We start from the raw sequence: 24,833 nt of genomic DNA on the forward strand, positions 1-24,833 counted from the left end.
GCTTCAAGTCGAGGTTGCTCGGCCTGAGGCTGCTCAATGGATACGCAGCTAATCAATTTAAATGGAATTGAAATGGTAAAGGATACTTTTAATGACGAGAATGGGCAATACTTTCTTTTTCGCAATAATGTTCTAGCGACACTGTATTTCCTTGCAGCATTAAATTTTAAGTTATACAGCTGATATTCCATTACAAATTATTAAGACAATTTTACTTTGACACATAAATTACAAACGAACAAAGTTAAGTTTAATTATCTTAAAATTTCTTTGTCTAGAGAAAAAGTTAGAGAATCCGTCTCTGTTAATTAAAAGCAACGGCCGGATTGAATTTACTGTAAATTCTTAAGTATCAACGGCACTGTGAAATTCCTGGGAGATTTTTCGATATTGAACAGCGTGCTGGGTACAGAAAATATTTAAATAATTAAGAAAGGCAACTAGGCAACCGCTATAGGAAGGATAAGGGATGTTTTATGCATTTCCACGTTCTCACGCGAACGACCAATACAAACGATTAAGACTGTATTGTCTTTACGTAATATCTCGCTGGCATTGCTCTACAGTCTGTAGACTGTAGAGAGAGTGTAGACACTCTGCAGTGTATAATAGCAAAAGTCATGTCTCTCTCCAGAGCAGCTTCTAGACTCTAGACTGTAGAGGGACATATTTGTCTATGACTACCCGTGATCGAAGTGATTTGTGCATGCCGAAATCATCTAATCGATCATGGCGACAATCATAGTAATCCATCATGAGAGCAGCTTTTATATGATGTAGGTAATTGAAAAATACGGACACGAAGGGAAAAAAGTACGTGGTGATATAAGTCAATATTAAAGCTAGTTTTCCATCAGTCTGATACCACTTCTGATACTAAAATATAGTAAACAACGATTCGATTTTTATCAGTGCCAGTACCCATTGTTATACACCATCTATTTCCGTATCAAATATCAATCCATCACATCAAAAAGTAATTCTCACGCTAATATTAGCATTTGAGTCAACAAAAGATGCAATTTTCGCGCAATATAATATTATGCAATAAAGAATTGACGAATAAGGGACAGCCAGAAAGAGAAAGATAGAGAAAGAGATGGTAATATCATAATATCAAATGTATGCGGTATGCGGCATCCGTGTTATAAGACGCCAACCGCCATATAGCTTCCTGTTACTAGCAAAGAGCAATGGTGAAAATGTATTCAGCGAGAGATTTTTCAAATACCAGTCGTAGGTAATGGAAATTCCTCGGCGGCTTATGCCTCAAGTTATAATAGAAGAAATTTCCTCCGTCGGAATGTGGAATTGAAAAGGCAACTACAATGAAAATGTATTTCGCATTAAGAAGCCACAAAAAAGCGGAGTTTACGCAGATATTATTTGACGACCTCTGTGGCTCAGTTGGTGGGCTGTTGGTAGCTCAAGCCGGGGGTCGCGGGTTCGAATCCCTGTTTTCAAAGTTCCTGGGTCATGGATGTATATTAAATATATGTATCATATAATAAAAATCTTAAATATATGTATAGTATAAAAGTACCTATTAAATAATATATTACCGTTGTCTGGTACCCGTAACAACTCCTTCAGGTACTTAGCACTGGGCCAGACTGACGTGGTGTGGAGCGTCCATAGATATTATTATTATATAACTTTGTTTGAATAACAATATTTAGCTGTTTTTCCTGATTTTTTAACTTTTTTGTAAGGAGTAATTTTCTTAATGGTTAACGACAAATCATTAACCAGTCAACTTGAATTGGTATTAGGTATGAAAAGGCAAAAAGCGTTAAGCGTGGTAAAAAAAAAAATGGACCAATTCGGTGCTGTTTGTAGTCAATTTGAAATTTTAAGTGCGAAATGAAGATTTTACTGATTTTACACAAATACATATGTATACTTGCTGCCCAATATCCTTTTTGAATTAAAGGTTTATTACTGCATGCAACCTTATCGAAATACAAACGCCAGGTTTCGGTACAAGACTTCTGCGTTGGGACTTGGGCTAGAGAACGTGATATCGATTTCCACTTAAACCGGTCCTCGCACAAGTCTTGATGTGATATTACGCCCGTTGAGACTCAAAGCGCCGCTACAAAGGAGCCACAGTGTGAACGGCGAATTCAAACCGTGTCTATATTTTTGTTTTCTTATTTTGCATCACAAAAGCAAAAGTTTCACCGGTAAGTGGCTAGAAACCGGAAGCTACATACGGAACAGAATAGACACGTAATTTTGGTAACATAGGAGATATTATGTGAGTATTGTAAAGAGGGTTTTACCACACATTACTAAATTGTTACTACATAAGTTTACCAATAATTCTTGAAAAGATTTGGAACCCGTTTCACTGTAATCATCCTTAATTTTTCCTTTCAAATGTATTGTAGATACTAGTATGAAACATATTTTTCGCAACGTTAAAAAATTCGGCCAAGTGCGAGTTGAACTTGCGCACGAAGGGTTCCATACCATTAAAGAACAAAAAAAGGAAAAAATGTGTTTCTTGTATGGGTCCCTCAATTATTTATTTTATTTGAATTTTATTATTAATTATTAAAGTATACATACAATTGAGTATTTTGTGAATATTTCAGGTATCTATTGCCATCATTTATATCGAGCTAAAATGGCAAATAAATCACGTTTCTTGTATGGGAGCCCTTAAATGTTTAATTTATTAGGTTTTAAGTATTTGTTGGGTACGGAACCCATATCTTTCACATCATATGTTTACTTAGCTCTATTGTTTTGTGCGAACGTTGAAAAGAACCCATCATCACTAACTTCAATATTGCCTTCGATCAAATATTTCAGAAATATTTCATCGAAGTATATTGCTGATCGTCGCATGCGTTTGGAAAACAAAACGTCAGCGTACATAATTGCCGCTCAGCGTTGTACATTCCTCAGTGTCAGATTGGTTCACTTGAATATCGAATCAGCCATTGAGCGATGGCATAGGAATAAATCTACGACTAGCAGAGAGTATAAATCGCCGTGAGCGACGACAGACAGCGTGCCGATGACATAATAAATGTCGCTCCACCGCACCAGCAAAAAGTGGCATTATGGGGGAAAAATCGAAGATTGGCCTAATATTACACGTATCAATATTATCATGATTCCGTGATAATATTGATGGTGTAAGAGGCCGTATCGCAGGAAACGTAACGCCCATACTTCAACCGTTTTGAATTTGGTTCCTTTTCGCACACTGCGATATGGCAATAACAACGAAACACCTCAAATTTACGAAATAAAGCCGTTGACATTGATTGTGACTTCTATATTTACACAAAATTGTGTACCGAATACATGCATAAAGTATGCACTATGCATGTATTCGGGTCACATTTTATAGATTCGCGGACAAATTTTTTGACACAGTTACTCTACCTTAGTTTTTTTTATTCGTAGATCATGACAATATCACAGAGATTTTAAAAATTCTTGAAGTCCACGCGATTAAGGCACAGGCAACATTACGTCCGAGCTTACGTCACGTTTTTTTTTTTTATGAAATAAGGGGGCAAACGAGCATACGGGTCGCCTGATGGAAAGCAACTTCCGTCGCCCATGGACACTCACAGCATCAGAAGAGCTGCAGGTGCGTTGCCGGCCTTTTAAGAGGGAATAGGGTAATAGGGGAGGGTAGGGCAGTGAAGGTATTAGGGGAGGGTAGGGAAGGGAACAGGGGAGGGTAGGGAAGGGAATAGGGGATCGGGCCTCCGGTAAACTCACTCACTCGGCGAAACACAGCGCAAGCGCTGTTTCACGCCGGTTTTCTGTGAGAACGTGGTATATCTCCGGTCGAGCCGGCCCATTCGTGCCGAAGCATGGCTCTCCCACGTTTAGATATAATAGTCAGGGAGCCCTAGAACAATTTTTTTTTTATTACTATCAAGCAAATTTTTTGCGAGTAGCTTCATTTTGATAAGACGAACAATATTTTTATCTGCGAAAAATCTTGAAAGTGGTAGCTAACAGAGATAGAAAGCAAACAAAACTTGGTTGACTACAGAATCCCAAAAACGGAACCCTAACCAGTTGATTTTTTGTATATTGGTAGGTTAATAGTTATTTAATTTAAGAGAAACACTGTCCTACAAATAGAACAATCCATATTTTAGGACCATCAAATCAAAGTATGAAATTTCTGTTAGCTACCACTTTCAAGATTTTTCACAAATAAAAATGTTGTTTGTTTTATCAAAATGAAGCTACTCACAAATAATCGGCCAAGTGCGAGTAGGACTCGCGCACGAAGTGCTCCGTACCGTAATAGATGAAAAATAGGCGAAAAATTGTGTTTTTATATTATTTTAATATTATTCTTTTACCTACCCTTAATTTTTTATTTTATTTTAATATTATTCTTAAATATTGAAGTAAACATATTGTGAAAATATCAAGTGCCTACCTGTTGCCATTATTGATATGGAGCAAAAAAGGCCAAAAAATTCACGTTTGTTGTAACTTGTATGGGAGCCCCCTTAAAATATTAATTTTATTTTATTTTTAGTATTTGTTGTTATAGCGGCAACAGATATACACAATCTGTGAAAATTTCAGAACTCCAGCTATAGCGGTTCTTGAGATACAGCCTGGAGACAGACAGACGGACAGACATACATCGAAGTCTCATGAATAGGGTCCCGTTTTCACCCTTTGGGTACGGAACCCTAAAAATTAGCTTGATAGTAATAAAAAAATTGTCCTAGTGCTCCCTGACTATAATGCGGAGACGCGAGATAAGAATTATGGTCGTTATGAATATAGAGTGGAAGTAAAACGCATCTATCGTAAAGGTGTTTGTTAGCTTATAATGATCACGTAGAGCAGTTAACATGACTAGCACCAACTTACTCTACATTTGAAAATAGAACGATTCATATCCGATTTTTGATATGGACTATTTTTTAATAAAAAAGGAGGCAAACTAGTAAACGGGTCACCTGATGGAAAGCAACTTCCGTCGCCCATGGACACTCACAGCATCAGAAGAGCTGCAAGTGTGTTGCCGGCCTTTTAAGAGGGAATAGGGTAATAGGGGAGGGTAGGGAAGGGAAAGGAATAGGGGAGGGTAGGGAAGGGAAAAGGGTAAGGGATTGGGCCTCCGGTAAACTCACTCACTCGGCGACACGCCGGTTTTCTGTGAGAACGTGGTATTTCTCCGGTCGAGCCAGCCCATTCGTGCCGAATCATGGCTCTCCCACGTATAAGACTACCGCTATTCTCTCTCAAAGTCAGCAATATTCTCATTCTTTCAAGGCGTTTCCAAGTTCAGTGAAATTCTTTCATTCCAGTGAACTATTGATCAAAGAATGAAGTTTTGTTAATCAACTCCAAGTTTCGATCACGCTAAACAATTTTGAGCTACATTTCAATTGATTGCAGGAAAACAAGGCAGTAGTTGCTAATTAAATTTGCATGTTTTACGCACCGGAGCCTAGAGGCATCGCTGTGATTTTAATAAACCAATAGGGGCCTCTTGTTATTATCTTTCATGTAGTTTATATTAAATTTATTGTTAGTATTTATTATTGTTAGTATAAATCATAAAGGTGTACTTGACACTACGACTTGACATGAGACAATCTTAAGACGACATCGTTACGAAACACATCTTCATGCGTTTTGTATAGCAATAGTTTGTCTTAAGACTGTCTTATCTTACTCGTAAGTTAACCTAGCTCTAAAGCTTCTCGACTGTTAATTTCGTGATGAAGACCTAGCATTTTAACGACGGGTAAATATTTCATCTCCTACAATTCAGCATCTAATGAACATGCTAGTATTTAAATAATACCACCAACTTAATATAACATCTTAACAAAGTTTGAGCAGTGCATGTAGTGGCGTAGCTAGGTAACCGAGGACCTCGGGGCAAGAAGTAAAGTAGGGCCTAGTCAGAGGCAAGTGGCAACGCAACTAGAAAGACGTATATTTCATGTGGGCAATCTGATAAATCTGATTAGAGTCGTATATTATTAGGAAATTTTAGGTCTTTTTATTAACTTTTGCAATTTAAAATCTAATTACTTGAACACTTATTATTTCACAGATACCTCTTAAAAACGACGACTAATAAACATTCAAAATGTAGATATTTAAATTTTATTTTCTTTGGACAACTTACAGCTACATTTTAATAACAATTGAAGAATTAGATTGTAAATGAGAGATTTAATGAAACAATTTGATCGTAAAATAATTTGGGGGGCCCCGGGCGTCGCTCCACCTTGCCCCTTAGTACGCCACTGGGTGCATACAAACTATCCGACGACACATGTATTGCACACGTCCGTCGCCAAGTTTATGACACCCGGAGTCCTGGAGCAATTTCGTCCGAAACTGTTCGCATAACCTCGTTACCAACTACTGGAAGTAAACGTTTTGCGGATTATGACCAACTTGTGTCCTTATTGAAACCTGTTTCTCCTTGTTTTTGTTCATCAGCCGTCAGCAATCCGTTTCAGTTGCAATAAGGATAATCCTTGCGGAATATCAGATGAGATGCTTTTAAAAGTGGGACAGGTGATCTTAAAAAGCTTTAATAAAATTTTGAAAATATGCATCTGGGGAAGCCATTAATATTATGTTGTGATACTATTCTTACTAGAGATCGCCCAATTGTCGAAATTCGACCTTAGTTTCAACGACATTAGGACTACTACCTATATTTTGTAAAAAAATATTGACTATCATATTTTTTTCAACTTTTGTCTCTGGGACTTAGCTAATCTCAGACTGGCCGTGAAGCATTGTCTAATAGTATCTAAGATTCAATAAAAAAAAACTATAATCCATTTTCAATTTGTCACCTTGTTGTCAACAGACTTCAACCATAAATAAAAGAGTATAATTCGTATGTATAGGCTTGTCACTCAAAAATCTGTCATTTTTCCTAGTGTGTGATATGTTTTATTTGTTAAAAAATGTGTGATAAAAGCATAATTTCAAAATAATATTAGCTCGATGCACTCCTTCACCAATTCACCATATAAACTACGAGGGCTGCTATTTATGTATCCGGAATTAAAAAAAGAAACAAACATATATCATTTAATATGGTTTTATTGCTTTTCAAAATATTCGCCGCGATGATCGACACACTTTTGCATACGCTGGAACCAATTTTCATAGCACTTTTTCCATTCTGATTGAGGTATCTCCAAAACGTGCATTTTGAACGCATCAACAGCCTCTTCGCGGCTCGAAAAACGTTGACCACGTAATTTGTTCTTCGCGTATGGAAATAAAAAGAAATCGTTAGGTGCCAAATCAGGGCTGTATACGGCGGATGACCAGTCAATTCGATCTTTTGACCCTCCAAAAACTGAGTTGTTTCAGCTGAGGTGTGACAGCTAGCATTGTCGTGATGTAATATGATTCTGCGTTGTCGGTTGTCCTTTCTTATTTCTTCAAAGACTTCTGGTAAACAAATGGTCGTATACCATTCAGAATTAACCGTTTTACGATTCTCTAATGGCACTGTAGCCACATGTCCATTAATTCCAAAAAAACAGGCGACCATTTGCTTCAAAGTACTTTTTGCACGAGTAACTTTTGTTGGTTTCGGCTCATCTTGGAACACCCACACCGTTGACTGTTGTTTAGTTTCGGGGTCATATGCATAGATCCAAGATTCATCACCTGTGTAGATATTATAAACGGCTTTTGACGTACCACGGTTGTATTTTTTTATCATTTTTTTGCACCAATCGACACGAGCCCGTTTTTGATCGATTGTCAAGTTGTGCGAAATCCAACGCGAACATATTTTTTTTACAGCCAAATGTTCGTGTAATATCTTATGTATGCTCGTCATACTTATGCCTAAGGACGCCTCTATCTCGCGATATGTAACATGACGATCACGCATTATTAGTTCCCGCACAGCATCTATATTTTGTGGGACAACAGCTGTTTTTGGGCGACCTTCTTTATTTTCATCCGTGAGCATAGACCGCCCACGATTAAACTCACTGTACCAGTGATAAACAGTGGTTTTTGATGGTGCTTCATCTCCAAAAGTTGCGGTGAGTTGAATAAAGTACTGTTGTTGATTTAGCCCACGCCGAAAATCGTAGTAAATCATTGCACGAAAATGTTCACGCGTTAAATCCATGGCAAATGAAGACACGCAATTTTCAAAATGACGCCACAATGGAAAAATAATTGACAGTCACATGAAACAAAATGTATTCTTCAACCAAAGAGTTATATTTTCAAATGTTGTAATTACTTTTTAAATATTGTTCTTGTAAGTGGCCAGTTCCGGATACATAAATAGCAGCCCTCGTATAACTGCAAAATTTCATTCACCTACGTTTCCCCATTTTTCGTCAAAACGGATACAAAGTTTTTGGCTCACATATTAACATACATAAAAGTTTGTATAATTTTTATGTATGTTAGTCATTAAGGTATATATTGTATGGGCCTACGTAGCCTGATTTAAATAAATAAATAAAATAAATAAATTAATATATACAGAATACGAGCTTTGGCAAAATACTAAAATATTGTATTTGATTTTTACAATTATTTGGACGCGGATACTTCAATTTCATGGAGATGAGTAGGATACGATCACTATGGTTAAGTATATACCAGAATGTGTTATATATATAAAATTCTTGATATATCAAGAATTGTTGGTTCCTAATGTAATATATATATATAATAATACTTATTTTGAAACCCAATATTGAGAGCTTATTGCATAACATTTACTTTGCCAGTAAAGCTAACGTTCAGCCGACATGGCCTTGGCGTATGATATTTTGTGGGATCAATAATTTCAAAATCATCATGAATCTGAACATGATTCGTTTATGTTTCTTTTAAGCGAATTTATTCCTTAAGGACAGAGCAAAAATAGGATGAAACTTAAGTAATATATAAATTAAATTTGTAAGTATTACTACCAGTAACCAGTTACAACTATATCGACATACAAACTATGATTGTGATATTCTTTTAATTCATTGTCTGCGTACTATCCGTACTTGGTTACAATTCGATACATTGTTGACTTAACCCATGTCGTTTCTGGAATGTTATCAGCTGGGTAATTTGTAACGTGCATTATGACTAATTGTTATACGGAATTCAGCCTTGGTATCCTCTTTGAATCATTTGGTAACACGAGGGAAACACACACTACAAAAGGCTTATGGTAAGAAAAGACAATAATTTTACACAGAAAATTTTGCTATAGCCTTATGCGGCTTCTTGACGTTTGCTCATCAAGAACCAAATCAAGCTACAAACGTCATTGAGCATGCATGACCCTTTTCCAACCACGGTTACTTATCATGGTCCAAACTAGAGCATAAACTAAGAACGTAATACTTCCGAAAGTACCTGCAATAACACTCCAGGTAGGTTTGATGTCATTCCGGACATAAGGGGTGCGATAAACATAAAAGTAAATCATGCAGAACAGAGCCAGGGGTCGCCCAAAATCCGACCACGGTTGGCCACGCCACGAAGCCGAAACGGCAGGTCCTTTTAAATAAAACCTCATATTTATTGCCACCAGTTTTAATAGAAATCCGATCCATAAAATGTCTAAGCGATGACCGGAATTTATTTATGATTTGGAAGCGGGGGAACCAACTATTTTTAGAAATTTCGGAGTTGAATGTGAACTACGAAGGGCATTAATCGCGTTTTTAGGGCAATTATAGTACAAACACCAGCAAAAAGATTTTTTTTTGTTGCGCAGGGGAAACCCATCATGGGTGCCCCGGGTTGGGGATGTGCCTCAGTTAAAAGCTGAAGCACGGGTATGTGGGACTCTTATCCACTAAAACCACCTGCGGTTTGCCTTCAGCCGTATATGGAGGGATGTCCTGGATCTGTCTAACACAGGATTCCCTCTACGACCAGCCGGTCTACCTCAAAAGGGACCGGACTTCCACCAAAGTTCCCATCCTGACCCGGAGCCCCGTGGAACGGAAGTTGGAGGTTCGCATAGCGATGCCTCCGTACTCCTGTCCTACGCAGGCGGAGCGGAACGGAGGATGGATCATCCTCTCTGTTCCGCTCCGCGGCCTCTTTCTGCGAAAGGGCGGTTTCACAGAAAGAGAGCAAAAAGATACCTCAATGTAGGATAACCTTACCTAACCTATACCTAACAATCCGCATGAGCAGAATTTCCAAGTTTTACGTTCTTCTACCTTCATCAAAATCTACCCAAACCATAGCATGAGAACTGTCTCTTCAAGAATGTATTAGGGTTGCATGAGTTCTGCTTAAAATCCAGAACTCATCGAAGTTTCTCATTATACCAGGAACGCATAACTCGCTGTGAGTATACCGCATGAGGCTTTAACTTTAAAAGTCTAATTACCACGGGGTCCCGGGTCTCTTGACTCTTGTTCCAGTGTGTTTATTGCAACTTAACTTAGATAGTTATAAAAGCTCAGTAATTATTCTGAGGAGCTTTATTGTGCTTAATAAGATAAATTGCGTAATTATCTCCCTGTTCCAGGAATCTCGAGACTTCCACTTTATAGCTTTGATTTTGTTTGTGAGCTTAATGCACACGTTAAAGGGCGTTTATACAGAAACTCTAAGACTTTCTGAATAAATGCCGGTTCAGAATTTAATGAGCAACGTTTGAACTTCTGAATATTATATGTCGTTTCGTTCAGCGATTCCAAAAAATACTTAACCGCATGTGACTCCAGACAAAAAGTAGGGTGAAGTAAAACAACAGACACATTAATCGTTGCTATTAATGGCAGAATTCAACAAAACCTATTACCTAATCACCAACTGAAGCGTGATTAAAAAAAACTAGATTGAAAATGGCGGATTACATAGAGCAGGAACGGGGTAGATACGGGAGATATATTGGCCGACATAAAAAGTCTCACTCGCTAAATTCCCTATTTCCGCCAGCCCACTTGCGATTCGCATTTTGGTCCTTTTTTATCTTTTTGCGAGCGCTGAAGTGACAGCGGCACCAAGCCACTCGTGTGTTCATATATCACTTCAAGTTACGTGTTAACTGCCCGTCTGTCCGTTCTATGTTTTTAGCTGTATCCGAAATTGTCATTTCTCTGCACGTTTAGATATTGGTTGAGCATTGTTATAGAAGTATTATGCGTAATAATTTGAAACTAACAAGTGTTTTATGTACTCACCAACATGTGTTTCAGTTGTCAAATTCTTTTGTTTTTAGTTTTAATGAGAGTTTTGTCTTTTTAAGTCCTATCACGATTATTATAACCTTATTTTCACCTCGACGTCGTAGTCTGTACCACAAAATGAAGTTTTAATCTCCATAATTCTTTATTATGCCAATGTCTAGGTAAAGTACGAGTATTATGTCAGCCAGTTTATTGACGTAGTTCAGCTTAATGATACTATGGCGTGCGGTCAACCGAGTATTTTAGATTTGGGTTTTTATACGCACTTAAATCAGTAGGTACCATGTCTTTAGAATTACAGAAAGCTGCACGTAAATTCTTGAAGCTATAATAACAAAGTAACACTAAAGACAGCCGCGCTCTGCAATATATCGTTTTGATACATCACAAGAGGAATGGTATCATCTGGTTATATAATAGCTTTGTCCACACTGTGCCTTTTTTTGTTCATCAAGGGCATGCGTTATAGCGCAGTCAACACCGCACGTGAGGCATGCCCGCGACACTATGACACTTTTCTTTCCAACGCGGGTGGATTTTGACGCATTCAATTATTGAATATGCCCTACGAAATATGCCAAACGAAAGTTGAATAAAAAGATGATGACGAAAATTTAATATGAAATTGCATAGTGTGGACATAGATAGCTATAAGCTAATGAGGGTTTCTAGTATTTTCTTTCTAAAGAACCAGTTCATAATATGCATTATGTTGCAACTTGCGATGCATCGAAACGATCAATCGGAAGTACCCTTGTATGCATTCTGTCATTATTTACAAGGTCATCGTTGTCATTATTATGGCTCATATTCGTTATAATGATGAAATATCCATCAGCGGGATTGTGAAAAGCTTCCAAATCCCACGTCAAAGATATTGATGGATTGACAGGAAAGTAGTTGAAACCGTATACGTTGGTTCATCGTGACGTGACAAGGAAAACGTCTAATAGAAATCCAAGATGGTATGGCCACCTACAATGTATAAATACCATACAGATATATAAGTATTCCGAGTGACTACTAAATAGTAGATACCAATGAGTTTCTAAAATACTAGAGTAGCAATGTCTTACAAAAGATTCTCAGAAATGCGTAACCACTTTTTTGTTCAAAAGACAATGTCAAGTCATATATTCGTTATGTCATTATGTATGTGAGATATGCCTGCAGGCATCTTCGAAGTGGCAACGCGTTGCTACCGTAAACTTCCAATCTAGTTACGTTAGTAACATAGAATATCATTGGTAGATACTAAATACATACTGTATTTGGTAGTCTATACAAGGTATTAGAAAACAAAGTGATAATACTTTAGGCCTTTAGGGTGTGTGTCTCTTTAAATACATTTTTTAAAATAAAATATAAATAAATTTTTGTGATTTGTATGGGCAAGCGCAGGGCCGGTTTTAGCACTACCAGCGCCCTGGGCGAGATTTCTTCGGCGCCCAGGGTGCTGATAGTGCTGAAAAAATTTGGCACCCCTTTTGTTTGCCTTCAGCGCTCCTTTTTATCTGGCGCCCTGGGCGGTCAAAGTAAAAAAGTTACTTTTGTATGGAAAATTACTCTTTGTACAAAAAGTACTCTTTCAGCGCTGCTACTTTTAAGCGAACTCTATACAGAGGACTCATACACCCCCTAAAGTACAATATTATCACTTAGTTTTGTTACACTGCACCGTGTGTAAACAAATATGAATTTATAATTTTGTTACTATCGCCAAAACTCGAGAACAGCTGAACCGATTGGGCTAATTTTAGTTTTGAAATGTTCGAGGCAGTCCAGGGAAGGTTTATATTAGAAAAAAAGTGATGCGAAGTTCATCTGGTCATCTAGTTAGTTTGTACGTATAATTATTAATTAACAATTATATTATTCCAACTACAATATATTATCATCTTTATCATAACAATTAACAAACTTAAGTATGTAGAGAGTACAAAGAAGAAAAGAACTCTTCTTTCCATAAGCAAAGGAACCAGAAATTAGAGCCACCCATGGACATTGTACACTCGCAAGCAATGCCGGTTTTAGCAGTACCAGCGCCCTGAACGAGTTTTCTTCGGCTTCTTCTGGCAGTGTCAAAAACTGCGGTGTTTGTTTGCCTAATGCATGCGGCGCATCTTTTTATCTGGCGCCCTGGGCAGTCGCCCCCCCACACACGCCGCTACTGCTTGCAAGTTAAGATTCCCTATAAGAACATAGCCTGAGTTTTCATCGAAAAAAATTACGGTTCATTGAAAGAATTTCGGCACCACGAAGTTGCGCGCAACAGTCAGTTTGACACAAGTCGCAGACTAATCTACAGACAAACTATGAATATTCACGAAGGACATACGCCTTGACCTTAGATAACTAAGTTATAGCGATATCTAACTTCGCAGTTTGTTTATGGAGCAATGGTTTTTGTTTCGAAATCTGTATATTCTCCTTCATCATCAGTTATCACAGTTTACAATAATGTCCGTATGTCTGACAATTTACAGTTTATGATCTTGCTTGTTTTGCATTGAATAGGCACCAGAACTTCCGGACAGATTTTGATTTAATCTATTAATAATTATTAATAGATTAAATCAAAATCTGTCCCGAAGTTCTGTGGCTTGACACGCTACCGCGTGTCTAGATCAAATTTTCAGCTAGAAATTGTGCAGGGCATTTAAGTTTAACATGAGCAGTTTTCATCATCCGTGGGACTCCATTTTGCGCGTAGGAAATCGGGAAATTATATCTTGCAAATTATAATTTTATAGAGACTAGGGTGTGCTCTACTAAAATAGCAAAAATCTTTAATTAATATATATTGTATTCTACTCTTGATAGTCCATACTCCATAACATCCGATCTTCGCAGGAAATACGTACGTTATTAATAGAAATATTATGTACCTACTGACCTGTCTGGCCCTTCATCTATTTTTATGCAAAAATTTCGTCCACTTTGCTATTTTAAACACGATAGAATATTACGAACAAAATATTACAATACTTTACGCTATGCATGTTTAATCACAGCTTAATTCCTACTTAATATTATAAATGTGAAAGCGTGGATGTTTGTTACCCCTTTACGCAAAAACTACTTGACGAATCATCATGGCACTTTGATACCATACTCTTGGAAGTATCAGAAGTAACATAGGATAATATTTATTTAAGAAAATTATCCTATGTTACTTCTGATACTTCTTCACTTTGATGTGGACGCGGACGAAGTCGCGGGCAACAGCTAGTAAATTATATTTAGGTAAGTTTAATGTCCCATACATATCTATACTAATATTATAAAGTGGAAGAGTTTGTTTGTTTGAACGCGCTAATCTCAGGAACTACTAGTTTCCCATACATTGTTAGCCCAAAAATCAGCTAGAAGACTTAGTTAATACGTACTTAAAAATTTAAATTACCTTCAATTTTGTTTAAGTACATCAAGACCAAGATAATTTTAACAGAGAATACAAAGGCAATAACATTATATTCGCATATAATGCATGCTCAATGCTCATGTTTTACAAATGCACGTATTGTTCGGAATACTAGAATAAGTGTCGCGTTCGTGAATTTACGCCGAAATCAGAGTTCCATGCGACTAGTGTAAAATATACGAAACCTTCCTAGATCGCTTTTAGTTTTGCTTACATATGCACAATTCTGTGAAACGAAAATGTTTTCGGTTGGCGCAAACTGTTCTTGGGAGTTGTATGAACTATGAAACGCGGGTTGATGACGAATATTTGTACGGAGAAATGATGGAGATATTGTTGTTATTTCGATAAATAGTGTAGACTAGATACAGTGAGTGAGTTGTAAATACTAATGGCAAGTAAATTAGATTATACAGAATGCAACAAAACTAAGTGATAAATGATAATACTTTAGGGTGAGTATGGGTTCCCTATAAAGAGTTCACTGTGAAAATAGCAGCATTGAAAGTGTAACTTTTTTCCACCAAATTCATGACGCGGTTGCGCTTGCCTATACAAAATACAAATCAAACAAAAAGTTGCTCTTTCGGCGCTGCTACGTTCACAGTGGTTAACTCTATATAAGGGACACATACACACACCCTAAAGAACTTTCACTTAGTTTTGATACACGTTGTATATTTCATCAATATAGAGTAGTAAAAAAATCGTGAAGAAGAAGAAATTACAGTTAGAGACAGTCAGACACAAATTGTAGGCATACCTGGTATTACTCAAAGCGAACATATTACCGACCAACTGCAAACTCTAATAAACTTCTCAAACTACTCAACTTGGTCATAAACTCTATGTACGCATCCATACTATACATACTTCCGTACTAATATTATAAATGCGAAAGTGTGTCTGTCTGTCTGTTACCTCTTCACGCTCAAACCGCTGAACCGATTTTGCTGAAATTTGGCATGGAGATACTTTGAGTCCCGAGAAGGGACATAGGATAGTTTTTATCCCGAAAAAATGTACGGTTCCCGCGCAATAAACGAATTTAGGCGCAACGGAGTTGCGGGCGTCATCTAGTCTTAACTATATGCCAGAGATGGCGAACCTATAGTATGTTTGCCACTGTGGCAAACGTGACGCGACAAAATATATTTTGGACACGCCAGTGTATCACAAAATCTTAAATATAATTGCTTGCTGTACAAATTATTTTGTCATGAACTAATCACAATACATTTCTTTGAATCAGTCTTTGAAGTCGGTCAAATCAGAGACAAATTGCTAATTTTCTCTCTTAGGTTAAGTACCTAAAATCACGCTTATGTGTGCATATGCCGATCAAGCACGTTCTAGTATGAAGGTGGTCTTTTATATATATACTGTGGCAGTACGTAGCGTTTACTCGCATCCATGGCAGCCTCATTTGCTGCACATTATTTTGAACATTTTGGCAAAACGTGACTTATATCTGTTCGTCTACCGCGATATTAGCAAACTGTCGCTGGCAGAGCGCCATAATGTCGGGCACTGGGCATTTACTACTCAAAAGGAAGTATTTCCTCACAAAGCTAGACGTTTTTATGACCTATAATACTTTATAAATGAAGTTCAGTTGCACATTTAATATAACAGTTAGGTATATAAGTTATTTGTGAAGAAAAACCATGTTTAATAAAGCACAATAAAATGTTAATTATAAAAACTTTTTTATAAGTGTTTTAAACTTTTTTACTGCTGTTCTTAACACTAGTGGCATTAACCAGTGGCATTACTATCATATTAAAGCAAAATCAACATAATAAATTATTATATATCTTTAACCTTTTTATTTTAAAGATATCTTTGCATCAAACATATCTGTAGGTGTTAGAAATCCCATTGTTTATTTAATACATGAAAATATATCTTTATTCATATGAAAATGCAAATTAGAAACATGTTAAAAAAGAAAACAAATACCATAATAGTGCCCCAATTTGTTAAGTCTTTTCCCAAGAAAAGAATTGATCTGGCATTTTTGTCTCGCTAAAATTTCAAGATTGGCTGAACTGATTTGGCTAATTCTAGTCTTGAAATATTTTTAGATTTCCAAGGAAAGTTTCTTATATTAGGAGAGAAGTGATACAAAATTGAATGATGAGCTATGAACGCTCTAGAGCAGTGTTTCCCAACCTGGGTCCGCGGTGTCATCTCTGGACCATACATATTCAGATTTTTAAACACTATTTAACAATATTTAAACAAAAACCGAGTCACAAAAAGATTTTAAAACCGTGGATTACTCCCGGTCTCCTACGCTGTATAAAACATCGAGACGCATTGCACAAGAAATGTAAAAAGTCACCAAATAATGAAGCCCTTATCAACTCATACAAGCGATATCGAAAATTTTGCACAAAAATATTACTAAGGTGCAAGAGGACCCATGACGCATATCAAATTTCAAAAGCGAGTAACAATCCAAAATTACTATGGGATACCATCAGACAAGTTACTAACTCGACAAAACCAACAAACCCCTCTTTGGATCTCCTAGATACCTCTTCCACGATTACTGCATCCTGTAACAATATAAATAAATTCTTTGTTAATATAGGAAAAAATCTTGCCGACAACATACCTGTCATGATGCAGACCCAAAATGAAAGTAATACTAAGTCATCCTTCTCAGTATCCACTTGCTCTTCCTTTACTCTTGAACACACGGATACAGACGAAATTATTGGTACTATTAATTCATTAAGAACAAACGCAGCTGCCGGATGGGATGGTATTACTTCCTCTTTTCTTAAAAGGTATTCTGTTATTCTGGCCCCCATTCTTTGTCACCTGTTTAACCTCTGCTTTGACACAGGGGTGTTTCCCACTGCTTTTAAAAAAGCAGTTATACATCCCATATACAAAGGGGGAGACAAGTCTCTGCCAAACAACTATCGTCCTATTGCCATCTTGACTGCCCTATCCAAAGTCCTTGAAAAACTCATTAACAAACGTTTGGTTAATTATCTCGAAAGGTTTAAACTCTTATCTAAATATCAATTTGGTTTTAGACGCCAAAAATCTACCAGTAATGCTGTTCACGAATTGCTTGATTTTGTGGTTGATAAATTAAACCTAAATAAGAAGGTTTTAACTATATTTATCGACCTAACGAAAGCGTTTGACACCGTTCCTATAGCCTTACTCCTAAAAAAACTTGAGATCTTGGGTGTTAGGGGCCAACAGCTTAAACTTTTCAAAAGTTACCTAATGGATCGTTCTCAACTTGTCAGTATCGGCGGGCACAGGAGTGATGAACTTCCAATACGCTACGGCGTTCCACAAGGCAGCATATTAGGGCCTACATTATTTCTCGTGTTCATAAACGACTTGTGTAACCTCAAAATACCCAATGCTAAAGTGACCTGCTACGCGGACGATACCGCACTCACCTTTGTCGCAGATACCTGGAAGGATCTAGAACAAACAGCACAATATGGCTTTTCAATGACCTCCTCATGGCTCCAGTCCAATACCCTAACACTTAACACTACTAAAACAAAATTCATAGTATATTCCGTCAGTTCGAAATCCCGTCCAACATCTCCGCTCACAATAAAATCTCACTGCTGCGTCCCTCAACCGAATTCAACCCAAACTTCATGTGACTGTCAGAAATTGGAGTCAGTTAATAACATTAAATACTTAGGAGTTAATATCGACCAATTCCTAAACTTTAAAAGCCACATAAATACTTTGGTTGCCCGTGTGCGAAAATTAATTTATATATTTAAAACCTTGCGACATGTTGCGAACCAGTTAATAATTCGCAAAGTTTATTACGCCCTGTGTCTACCTGTAATCACATATTGTATCACCTCCTGGGGTGGTTCAGCAAAAACCATACTCAGGCCTCTAGAAATCGCCCACCGAGCCATCCTAAAGGTTGCTACCTATCAGCCAATACGTTTCCCAACTTCTCTTCTGTATGAAAAATTTAACGTCCTTAACATTCGTCAGTTATTTATTTCTCATACAGTACTCTTACAACATAGAAAGACCGCTTTTGTAGAACTCAGCAAGCGACGCAAAGATAAAATATGTCAGATTCCAAAACCAAGGGTATCATTCACCAAACGTTTCTTCTTCTATCTAGGCCCTTACCTCTACAATAAAATTAACCTAAATGTACCAATATATGAAACAACCTTTTCCACCTGCAAAAATCTCATTCGTACCTATCTTCACAAAATGTCCTATGATGAAACTGAAAATTTCATGGTATAATGGAACTTGCATACTCGAATTATTTTTTAAAATTATATCTACATAATACAATAAAGTAACCACTCCTCAATAATAATTGCACATAATACTCACAGACCCACAAACTCTGTCTACTCTTCCACATCCATATTATTATGTAATTTTAAAACTAAGATAAAATAAGGTAAATATTTAATTGTATTAAATTATAAAAGGTAAATAGATAAAATCATAACTATACTGAGTCAAAATCTGTGCCATTTAGAATACATAAGTTTATAACATATTATTGTAATTAAGGAACTATTGCTAATACTGTATAAAAATTGTATGTTCTGTATTTAGGGGAAAAGAGACTGCTAGCCCTAACTACAGGTTTCCTAACCTATATAGGGTAGCAGGCGCTTCACCTCACTTGATTTTTATGTAGTGTCTAATAAATTTTATTTTATTTTTATTTTTATTTTACTGTTTATTTTATTAAGGGGGTCCCTAAAACTGTACATGATTTCCTAGGGGTCCGTGGCAGAAAAAGGTTGGGAAACACTGCTCTAGAGAGTGCCCAGAAATATTAATTTAAGCACAACATAATATAAAAACTTTACAAACATACACCTCTGTGCAGTTGAGTAAAATACATAGTCTGCTTGGCTAGACTTTTGATTAACTCAGCTACATTATTTTGAACATAATGTGAAATAACTCAGTATGGACATCTATAATTCAAGATGTGAGATATTCAATAAATAAATAGGGTCAGGTTCAATAGCAATAGCAATAGCAAATTCATATGTTCAGGTTTCTTGATTTGAAATAGAGTATTCAATTTAAAACACAGGATAAAGCCAATCTAGACATGCTTATTCTTAGACATTTTATTGAGGAAGCAAATGAATCGACGAGTTGTTATTGTTCTACTGTTGTTTTCACACAATTTATAGTCAGCTTATTAATCAATGCTTGTTTTTGTTATGAATGTTTACAGTTATCATTTGTAAGTACAAAATATTTGTAATACGAAGATATAAATGTAAACTTAATATTTGCAATTCTCTGAAGAAATTTTAATGATTGCTTTAATTTAAAAGGGATTTTTTTTGTATTTTCACCTGAAGTAACTTTCATTATCTCAACATTGTCTTTGTGATAGTAATAAAAATGAATTATTACAATAGGTATTATGTTTACCAGCTTTTAGAGTTAAATGTAATATAGACTAGAGAATGTAAGAAGTCTGAAGTCTCCTTAATATAATGGAAACACAGTAATAGTTTATAGGTTAAAGTAAATTGTTTACATTAAAGAGTTGACGTCATCCCGGACGGGTTTTTTCTGTGAAATCTAAGATTTAATTACTGCTCCGTATAATTTCCTTATGAGTAATAAAATAGTCCACATAAATCTAGAAAAAATTGTAAATATCTCACCTGTAATAATAATCTTCTCACGAAAACACTATTGGCAGTTTGTTGTGTTTTTCACTGACATCTAATATATTGTAGTAACTGTTTGATACAAAAAATAAATAACATACGACCACAAGGTCAGTTTCTTGTGTTAAAACTAGATTTATAATCAAAACCACAATAAATTTATTGTATCACTGCGACTGTGCAAATTAGACAGCTGACTTGAAAGACGTTTTTGTATTGTCCCCAGTTTATTGTTCAGGTGATCTGACGTCCCAGTAGCCAATCAAATCACGTCAATTCGAACGTACTACTACAAGTCAAATAAAGGAACACATTTTTAATCCAACTGACATCTGTCAAGAGTCTAAGCAATTTGACATTTACAAAACTTTTGACGTTAGTATTTTTTAAAAGTCATTATGGCTTGCACTGACAAACTATTAATGGATACGAAATAATAAAAAATAGCCGAATACAGTTTACAAATCACAATATTATATCGTTGCTCGAATAATTGTTGACTGCGATAATGATTCAAACAGGCTGGACCCCTTGGAATTACGCCGAGATGTAGCTTCACTCTGCATCCTCTATCGGTTGTATCACGGGGAGTGCTTTGGGGAAAATTATTGTTCAGACTCATACCTCCTGCAACTTTTCGCCATCGATCCACGCGAAAAATATACCATCCTCATCACCTTCATGAGTGGCAGTCTTCTACCATGTGTTTTTCGCGTAACTCTGCCGCGCACAGTAGAACTCTGGAACAAACTGTTGCCAGCAGTATTTCCGGACCTATACGACCTGCAAACCTTCAAGAAGAGAGCATATTCCCTCTTAAAAGGCCGGCAACGCACCTGCAGCTCTTCTGGTCTTGCGAGTGTCCATCATGGGCGACGGTAGTTGCTTTCCATCAGGTGACCCGTTTGCTTGTTTGCCCCCTTATTTTATTTAAAAAATGTTTAAAAGTCTAAGTGTTTCGTGGATCACCGGTTTTGTTCGGCTATTTTCGTATCCATTCGGCCTGCTCTGCCTGCAGCTCTGCCCCGGGCCGGGGGCCGGAGCCGGGGCAGTTCTAAATGCCGAAAACGCTATAGGTCAGCAGTCATCACAGCTGCGCTCACTCTGTCTTTTTATTTTTTAATACTCAATTTATATAAGTACATCAATGTCTTCAAAGTAGCAACCGAATCACTTACACTTAAGGAAAGCGATTATCATCGCGTTGTTCATGGACAGCCTCAATACCCACAGTCACAACTGACGATCTAATCCAGGTCTGTTAGCCTGGAGGCTGGAGGTTAGGTTATAAGAAGTCTAGTATCGTTTTTGGGTTCGTAAACTGGGTATCATATTTTGATACAAAATGTTCAAAATTAATAATTATCATTTTTTCCGTCTTGGTTGCCTAATATGAATAATTAATTGAATTTGTTAGAGCAAGAACTTTTGACGAAGGGGATTAATTTTAAACTTTGCCTCGTAACATGTATGTTATTCAAAACTTATAAGCTAATAACTATCAAAGGAAAGGCAACTCCGTAGCTTATCATGATTCATGGGGACCTTTTATACTTACCATGTTGTAGGTACCTACCTAATTGTTTGTTTGTTATAGTAATTATTTAGAAGCCTAGTTAAGTAATTTTTTTCAATAGCTCGATTGGTCCGACTACAGGGTCCGACCAATCGAGCTATTGAAAAATAATAACTCAAGAGCTGCTTGGTCGGGTAGCGTAAAGCGCAGCTCTTGACTTCAAAGTTTTGGTTTCGTATGAAATTTCGAAAAAAGTAGATAAAATCCACAAAATCCATGCGTCGAATCGACATGTAAAATACGGCACTGTGTCTAATTTTTGCTAGTTGTGTCAGTCGTCCCACTGGGTTATGACTTATGATAGTAAAAGACGAGAGCAAGTGATCTTGTGTACTCCGCAGACACTTGAGAACTATTATAATGACAAAACCAGCCTGCCTAGCATACGCCAACGAGATATCTCACTCTACATGTTTTCTCGATGTTTGATGGTTTGTCTCTTCATCTCTATTGACCCTAGCATGACAAACATTTTTTCTCGCGTAGATCTATAATCGAAATAACACATTTTATAGAGTTTTGGCGAGATAATGTTGAGATTTTGACATTATGAGACGTAGTTTTTAATTATCTCGAGAGTGAGATATCTCGTTGGCGTAATTATGCTAGGCACAAGGCAGGCTGGTACTGTCAACAACTAGTTTATCAACTATCAAGCAGGCGCGGTCGCAGCCTCAAATTTGGGGGGGGGGGTCACTCAGTAGTCACTTCACTATTTTTTTAACTGCACCCTCGGACGGTTCTGGGTTCACAGCAGCTGTCTTAAGGTCGGACGAAGTGGTTAGGGGATATCTAGAAATTTTCTTGTATTATTTAGCAAGATTTTGAGATTTTTCAATTTTACATTAGATTTTGGGGGGGTCATGTCCCCTGTGACCCCCCCCCCCCCTTCGGACCGCGCCTGCTATCAAGTGTGGGAGCGTCATGTCCCCTGTGACACCCCCCCCTCGGACCGCGCCTGTATCAAAGTAGGCATAGCTAAAGTTGTACTTATCACAGTTGTACATATCGGGGTACCCTTTGATAGGTATGACAGGAGTCACTAGCAAACAAAAACCATTAAAACTTTCCACATACCCCAGTAGAGCCCAGAATATACAGGGTGTAACAAAAATAAGTGATAATACTTTAGGGTGTGTATGTATTCCTTGTAGAGAGTTCACTGTGAAAGTAGCAGCGCTGAAAGACATAATTTTTTTTTCACTTTTGTATGGGGAAACTCGTGACGCTCGGGCCCTTGCCCATACAAAAGTGAAAAAAAATTTGGTCTTTCAGCGCTACTACTTTCACAGTGAACTCTCTACAAGGAACACGTACACACCCTAAATTATTATCACTTATTTTTGTTACACCCTGTATACATAATACGATACGAAGATAATAGTACAAATAGCTTAAATTCAAAAACTCAACCAAATCCGACAAGTGCGTTAGCCGCCATATTGGTTTGAAGGTCCATTCTTTTTTTAGCTATCTCCTCTATTTTTTTTTTAACAAATCTCCTTTATTTTATCTCCTTTATTTTATTTTTTTAACAAAATGATAAGGATCAAAAGTCCTTATCGTTCTCGTAAAAGCTATTTGTGACCTCCTCTAAGCACTGGTGCAAAAAAATTTCTGACTATAACTAATTTCAGCTTCCCATACAAGGCTGAACTAACCCTACTGGCATAGAAAAAGAAGGGGAAGTAAGTTATCTTCATTTTCATTCATTTCATTTTTTTTCTTTTCTTTCATTCGGCCAGTATTAGAGGCTGGCACCGCCGAGATTTGGTTGTATGCCGTACGTGGCGACGCATTGATACTATGGCGCACACATACAAGCCGCGTGCGGTGCCTTTGTATGAAGATCACTTACTTCCCCTTCTTTTACTATGCTACTGGGCTAACAGACCGATAAACATTAATAAAGCGCTATATTAAAAACGTATCAACCAAAAAACAAACTATTTATACGGAGCTTATTAATTTCGCAATCTCATAACCCGCGGCCGCTGGAGCACAAAATAACCCAGAAACTAAACTAATATTCCGTACACGTTCTTCGCAACTATTATAACTGACGATACAAAGAGACTGAGGAGCTCGTATTTTCTTAGCGTTTCGGTTTTTGAGAAAAGTACGGGCTTTGAGTAGGTGAATAAACAAGTTATAGTGTCACGAAGTTCAGCCTGTGTCAAGTGAAGCAAAGAATTCAAAGCGGCGAAGTGCGATGCGCCTACAGAAGTGGGTTCTGCACTTTTTTAATTTTTAGGAATCTTGATCCAGGATTTATATTTTTTATGATGTTATATCCACCGACCCATGCACGAAATCTGCCGCTTGCCTGGGACACACTGTAGGCCGCGGCATTTATAATATTAGTAAGGAAGGCTCTTGTAAATTATAATATACACAATAAGAATAAGATTTAACGAGTTTACGTTAAGAGTTTCAGACAAATTGAATTTACTCACCGAAAAAATAGGTCGTACGTATTTAAAATAATATACATAGACACACAAACCTTATATTTTAAGTAAACGACCTCTGTGGCTCAGTGGTGAGCGCATCGGTAGCTCAAGCCGGGGGTCGCGGGTTCGAATCCCGCCGACGGAACAAAAAGTTTTCAATGTTCCCGGGTCTGGATGTGTATTAAATATGTGTATGATATAATAAAAATCTTAAATATATGTATAGTATAAAAGTATTAAATATATTTCCGTTGTCTGGTACCTGTAACACAAGTCCTTTAGGTACTTAGCACGGGGCCAGACTGACGTGGTGTGAAGCGTCCATAGATATTATCCATAGATATAATACCAATTTTTGAAAGATAGCTCTAATTTTATTTTGTAACTTAACGTAACATACAAGTGGATGACCTTTTTAGATCTCGTCTGCGAATGGAAAGGTCGTTTTTGTACATATTTTAGACTCTTACAAAAATATAACAATATAGATTAACTAGCGGCCCGCCCTTTCAAATAATTTTCCCC

General features: G+C 37.0%; 1 protein-coding gene across 2 annotated transcripts in view; it reads right to left on the bottom strand.

The window, feature by feature from the left end:
- Window positions 1-20,486, bottom strand: part of LOC121732381 (keratin, type I cytoskeletal 9-like) — a 31,502-nt gene extending 11,016 nt beyond the window's left edge. Inside the window, exon 1 of one of the 2 annotated variants that reach the window (XM_042122247.1) lies at window positions 20,274-20,486. The gene's annotated coding sequence lies outside the window, so the exon portion shown is untranslated. The remainder of the gene's footprint in view (window positions 1-20,273) is intronic. The other variant, XM_042122248.1, reaches the window with a different exon arrangement.
- Between the last annotated feature and the right edge of the window lie 4,347 nt (window positions 20,487-24,833).

The sequence above is a fragment of the Aricia agestis genome, chromosome 12 (genome assembly GCF_905147365.1).
Source record: "Aricia agestis chromosome 12, ilAriAges1.1, whole genome shotgun sequence".
Taxonomy (NCBI): Eukaryota; Metazoa; Arthropoda; class Insecta; order Lepidoptera; family Lycaenidae; genus Aricia; species Aricia agestis.